Source organism: Limulus polyphemus, unplaced genomic scaffold, assembly GCF_000517525.1.
Source record: "Limulus polyphemus unplaced genomic scaffold, Limulus_polyphemus-2.1.2 Scaffold1054, whole genome shotgun sequence".
In the NCBI taxonomy this organism is placed as follows: Eukaryota; Metazoa; Arthropoda; class Merostomata; order Xiphosura; family Limulidae; genus Limulus; species Limulus polyphemus.
Window position 1 is genome coordinate 340,307 of NW_013666664.1, and position 6,453 is coordinate 346,759.

General features: G+C 33.6%; 1 long non-coding RNA gene across 1 annotated transcript in view; it reads right to left on the minus strand.

Moving 5' to 3' along the window:
- The window catches only part of LOC111086379, an 11,722-nt gene extending 8,830 nt beyond the window's left edge, over positions 1–2,892 (minus strand). Inside the window, exons 1-2 of the long non-coding RNA XR_002611100.1 lie at positions 2,716–2,892; positions 1,994–2,053 (exon numbers count right to left, since the gene is read on the minus strand). This is a non-coding gene — a long non-coding RNA (uncharacterized LOC111086379). The remainder of the gene's footprint in view (positions 1–1,993; positions 2,054–2,715) is intronic.
- Between the last annotated feature and the right edge of the window lie 3,561 nt (positions 2,893–6,453).

The window sequence follows — 6,453 nt, forward strand, 5'->3', positions numbered from 1 at the left end:
TAAAGTTAGGAAAAATGAAAAAAGTAACAATAATATATTAGAAACGGTAAGAGAACCCTCATACGTGACAGGACTTTTGTTAAATCTCATGTGAAATCCAAACATTTTTTTAAGTACAGTGATAGATGTGAATCCTCATGAAATAATAGCAAGGGTTTTTAATTAAAGATATATGTCTAATTTGGGACAGCGGTAATTCTTCGGATTTGCTACACCGCAATCAGGGATTCGATTCCCCTCGGTGGACACAGCAGATGGCCCGATGTTGCTTTCATATAACAAAAAGAAAACAAAACACACATATACACACACACTTATTATTAATAATCGTCAAAACGAGTAGCATATCTAAATACTGTCCTAGTTAATAGACCCCTGTCATAAAATATCTCCAAACGGCCACATTTTGCAACAAAACTGAGAAAAAAGTATGACCTCACGGAAAAACAAAACAAAAATTTTAAGTGAGAAACAACAAAACAAAAACGATAAGGCAGGGTAAATATTTAGGAAAATGTGTAATAAGACGAATTAACACTTATGTTGAATACAAACGTGAAGAGATAAACCACCAATAACTTCTAAAACCAAAGGTTTCAATATAGAATTCTTACCTCTATTTGTAATTTAAATCTGTATAAATTACTATTTGATCTAGCTTGACGACATACATCATTCACAGTCATAAATAAATTTTTTACAACTAATCAACATTTTTTGAAAAAAATAAGGATGACAATGCCAAAAAGTATAGAAACAGTGTAAGAATAAATACAAAAAAACATACAAAAATCCCTACATAAGTAGCCAAATCTTTCCAAGAAAAACCTTTATTTGCAGTTAAATGTTAAATTTTTATCATTTACAGGAATTCAGGTTTGAATAAAACCATTTAAGCTGAATAAAGCTGTGAAGTCTTATTATGACTAATTCCCATAAGCTTGTAATATTGACTCAGTGGCTACTTATGTAGGGATTTTTGTATGTTGTTTTGTATTTATTCTTACATTGTTTCTGTACTTTTTGGCATTGTCATCCCTACATCATCCATATTTTTTCATTTTTTTATATTACTAGTTTCCTTCCTATTTTTTTAAACAATACCAATGAATATTTTATAATGATTGGCAGTCACTATGAAGGCAGCAGTATTAGCCTGGTGTGATGAGTTGTCTTGACTGACATCATATGTTGAAGTTAGTGCTTCTGAGCTCCCCATGTTAAAATGCAACAGCTTGGCGTGTAAGTCGGTGCATTATCTTCAAGCATACGTGAGCTAGCCCTTCTGACGTCAGAATCAGAATAATCAGCAGAACATATGGCTGTTACCTCACTCTCCAGTTCTCTACTTTAGCGATATGTTTCCGCTACACTGAAGGTCTTAATAGTTTTTGAAAACATGGAAAAACTAAGCTAATTGCTTATAAAAGTATCTTAGATTGTTATAAGAGAGATTTGAGACTATGATGAACAATACATAATATGCGTCGGCCATTTTTTCCCGGCCCATCCATACATAATAAGCACTACCGCGCTTAGTGATAGGGACCTTAGATTGAAAATTACGGTACATATTGAAACAATGTTTGGATTGCACCATGACATACAATACTATCTGGGGTCTTTTAATTAGGGTTTAAGCTAAGGCATACAATACTATCTTGAGTTAGTAAACTTGGGTTTAAGCTAGGCATACAGTACTATCCTGAGTTATTTAATCTGAATTTACGTTAAGGCATAGAGTACTATTTTGAGTTATTTGATTTGAGTTTAAGTTAAGACATACAGTAAAATCTCGAGTTATCTACTTTTAAAGCTAAAACATACAATACAGTCTCCATTTATCTAATATGAGTTTAAATTAAGGTATATAGTACAAACCTGGAGTTCTATAATTTGTACAATCTCCAGTAATGTAAAGTGGGTTTAAGTTAAATAATACTGTACGATATGGAGTTATGTAAGATAAGATACAATACACCAAAATACTTACCACAGAATTTCAGTAACTCGTAGGAGTCAGATTGCATTCTGACAGGCCCAAAAATCGGTACTGAAAAAAAATGAACACTTTGTTTTTTGTTGAATATTACAATACCTAGTTTTTGTTGAAAATTAAACTTCTTAGTTATTTTTCTAACTTTAAAAACTTAATGCATTAAATAATCTTACATTTTGTATAAAAATTGATTTTTAGACCACACTCACAAAAAAGACTACCAATAATACAAAAGATCAGATAAAAAAACATGGCTCACAGAAAGGCGAATACAGGGAGTCAGAATCCCCCCTTTTCCAAATTATAAAAACGGCAAATATAAGGAGTTTATTACTGAGTTTATGGAGCTCTAAGGTAAGCAATAAGTTTAACACGATAAGAGTAAGTTTCTACTTTATTAGTTAACATATTATTGATGTATTATTACATGCATCATTGGAACAAGGCCTACAAATCATTAAGTTATATTTTAGTCTAAGAAATGAACTATTCCTTCTTTATCAAAATTCTGTATCTGCTCCTGTGGCGATCAATACCTGAAACTTAATCTTAGAAATAACACTCACTTTCTACATCAATAAAAGTATTTTGGGAAATTTCAGTCAAACGTAACAGCACATTTTCAAAAATGTACAGTCAACAATTTCCAGAAAAACTCGATGGATGATATTCTAAAGTATTAAACAGAGTAGAATAAGCTAGTAAACATCACCTACCATCAACTCTTGGGCTACTAAAGTATCAACGTCTCAGAAGTAAGGAGCGAGATTTATATTATGGGACGTGAAACTCGCACCATCGGAAACACAGTTCGGCACGCTAACCACTAGATCACTCTAGTCTCTGCAAGGATCCCACTGCGATTTTTAATAATACTAGGGATAAAAAAAGAATATCGTCACTGTACAAAAATAAATAAACAAAAATCTGCTTAAAACATTATTTCTGATTCGAAGAATATTTCAAAATAAGAATTGTTAAAAAACAACAACAACAGTGACTTTCTTCAATTAACAACAAGAGCAATCAGAGAGATTGCATACCCTCGCCTTACCGCAAATTTTTGGATTTTGGTTTCAATGTGCGCCTGAAATTCGGTCCTAATCCGTTCACTTTTTATACAGTTATTATCAACAAATTGAGAAAATGCCCTATATCTCCATTATAAAAATGTTTCAAAGTGATCCATAATCCGGATCTGGACCAGATTTTGGGAGGATCGTCCTATGAGAACATCCTATCTCCTGTGAAAATGTCACGTAAATCGGTTTATTATTTTTTGAGATACGCGTGCGGACACCCATATGTACAGCCCCAAATGCAATACCCTCACTCCTCTTTTCTGAGGGGGCGAGTGTAATTACCATACAGCCAAGGCCCGACCAGGTCTGAGCTTCTTCGGGAATACCTAATTTCCTAAATACGGTTAGGCTTACATTTGCAATACATGATTATAATGCGGGTCAAGAATCTGGCTTTCGAGGGCCTGATGTAGCCTGCAGGCCATATATTGAGAACCACTGGATGATATGGATAAGATATTATAACGACTACGTCTACAGGATTTACAAGTAACAATAAGACTAGCCTTATATCATAAAAAGTTTCAAAAATGAAAATCGTAAATTTTAAGCATGCCTTCTACATAATTAATATAAAATTTACCCATAGGATATATTACCTATTTTGTATTTCACCATAATGGCGGCGATCTGGATCCGCATGATCCACGTTCGATTTCTTTTTTTTTCTTTTTAATTAAGCAATATGTTTGTTTGTTATGGACATCGCGCAAAGCTACACGAGGGCTATCTGCGCTAGCCGTCCCTAATTTAGCAGTGTAAGACTAGAGGGAAGGCAGCTAGTCATCACCACCCACCGCCAACTCTTGGACTACTCTTTTACCAACGAATAGCGGGATTGACCGTCACATTATAACGCCCGCACGGCTGAAAAGGCGAGCATGTTTGGTGTGACGGGGATTCGAACCCGCAACCCGCAAATTGCGAGTCGGGCCGCAAGCAATATGTTAAGGATTCTTGTCAAAATTATAATACATTTGTATCTGTTAGCATACTGTTTTCATGGTATTTTCACCGCTTCATCGAGAGATATGATTTTGTTGAGAATGGAATAATACTGATATTGATCCAGATGGAGCTTTAATGTTTTGGATAGGACGTAAAAAAACCGGCCTTATTTGAAACATCAATAAACAGTTAATGAGTTCAAAATTATAGCTTGATATAATTAAAATTGAATTTTTAAGAATTTTCAAATTTGAACCCTCTCAGATTCAGAAGGATCAATGGATCCAGATCATTTTTTGCGGAATCCTAGAGAGCCTCAATGTTGAAATGCCTGTAAAATTTGGTCAAAAACTGGAAAAATTCCCCATCTCTCCATGTTAAAAATCCTTCAAAGTGATCAAGAATATGGATTTGAAAAAGATCATCCTAAGGGGACGCCCTATCTCCTGTAAAAATGTCACATAAGCCGGTTTATTATTTTTTGAGATACTCGCGCGGACTTACATACAGACCCAAATGAAAAATCATTTCTTGATTTGTGCTAACCTAACGTTAATGATAATGTAACCTTTATTATAACAACAACAAATACGATTCCTCAATGTTCCTCGAGATAAGAGTAAACTGAACCCAGTAAATAGTATATTTCTTGACCAGATCATTCTGAGGATGTGGTTTAAGACAAATATATAACTAATCGGTAATTTTGTTTTGACTTCTCCAGACATTTAGCTCTGTACATTTTCAGTAGTATCAGATGTTTGAAAATATATTGAGAATCATGAATTACTTATGCTCGTAACGTGTACATTTTTACTCAAAAATAAAGAGCAACAGAAATTACTTTAGGTGTACTAAAAAAACTGATTACAAAAGCAATTTCGTTTCATACACATATCAACATATATCACATGTTACGATTGATATTTTAAACGGTCTTTCTGCAAGAGATATAAAATCTTGTGTTACAAAGACTCACCTGTTTGTAATACATAATACACATCTTTCTTAGGAATAAAACTTAGTTAAAGGCTTAAGAAGCGATAAGTCTACTTTAGTAAATTCACGTGACATGTTTGATGAATTCCTAAAGGCACATATTCACATGATAAATTCATCAACACGGTTAACAACTTTTCTACTAGTACCTAATGTAGTAAGATTGATTTCTAAAACTTAAACTCCACCGAACTTTTGTTTTTATTATGAACTAGCAATTTTAGTATCGTGTAATGAACATATTCATTAAACTTTAATTTTAATTAAAATCCTGTAATTTCTTTATATGTTAGCCCATGTGTATAAACTGTGTATAAGCTTATATTAAGACTTCGTGATTAAAATCTATTTTTTTTTTATTTCTTCATTTTATCCAGATGCCATCTTGCGGCTAGTGTCTAATGAAGTGCCGCAGCACAAAATTTTCTTAAAATAGTCTTATATAGATCAATACACGACATTTGTGGGATTAGCAAATCTCGAAATGTTTCTACTCGCATGTCTACAACGCCACCTGTTTAATTTCCTTAGGATCCATATATTCATTGCAATAAATACAATTAAATCACATTTGTGTCCAAGAATATTACGGTGATTTTATGTAATATTTTGTCACATAAAGTGCTTTTATTTGTTTGTTTGTTTTAGAGCAAAACCACATTGTGCTCTCTGCTGTGTCCACCGCTGGAAATCGAACCCCGGGTTTTAAAGTTGTAAGACAGTAGACTTACCGCTGTCCCCCCCCCCCCCCTGGGGACAAATAAAGCGCTTCATGTTTTGTTGTGGGTGAATTCTCAATATTCTATGATTGAAGGCCAAACTATATTAAAAATGTTGATAACGTGTATTAACAACAATAATTAAATTACGGTGAAATACCAAGCTTGTATGTTATCAAGTCTACTTTTCCAAGACGTGCCAAAAGCAGCATGATAAATGGATAACTATCAGTTAATAAAATGTTCATATATTGTGCACATCGAATAAAGAGGTTAAAAAACAATCAAAAACAGATAATGATACACCAAAAAACTTTGCCTTGTTATCTGATGTCTTTGTCACCGGAATCGACTTGCCCAACTCTTCTGTAACACAAGCTTAAGTACATACATATACACGTATCCTTGAATTTCCCGTTCAGACTTTTCGCATGGACTGAATAACTTATGCAAACACGTCATTGCCAACGTCATAAGCAATATTTCATCATGATCCTTTTTCGCGCACGTTATTCAGTGGATTAGTTTATTTATATTTTCATAGATGCTAGTTGTCAGCCAGCATGATAATCGCGATCACCCATTGGTCAAAATTGTTATCGTAAATCATTTTTTCTTTCTTTTCCCGTTAGTTGGTTGTCTTTATTTTGCTTTCACTTCCCTGTTTTCCATTATTCATCTACATACTCTTTTTTTTTAATCCATT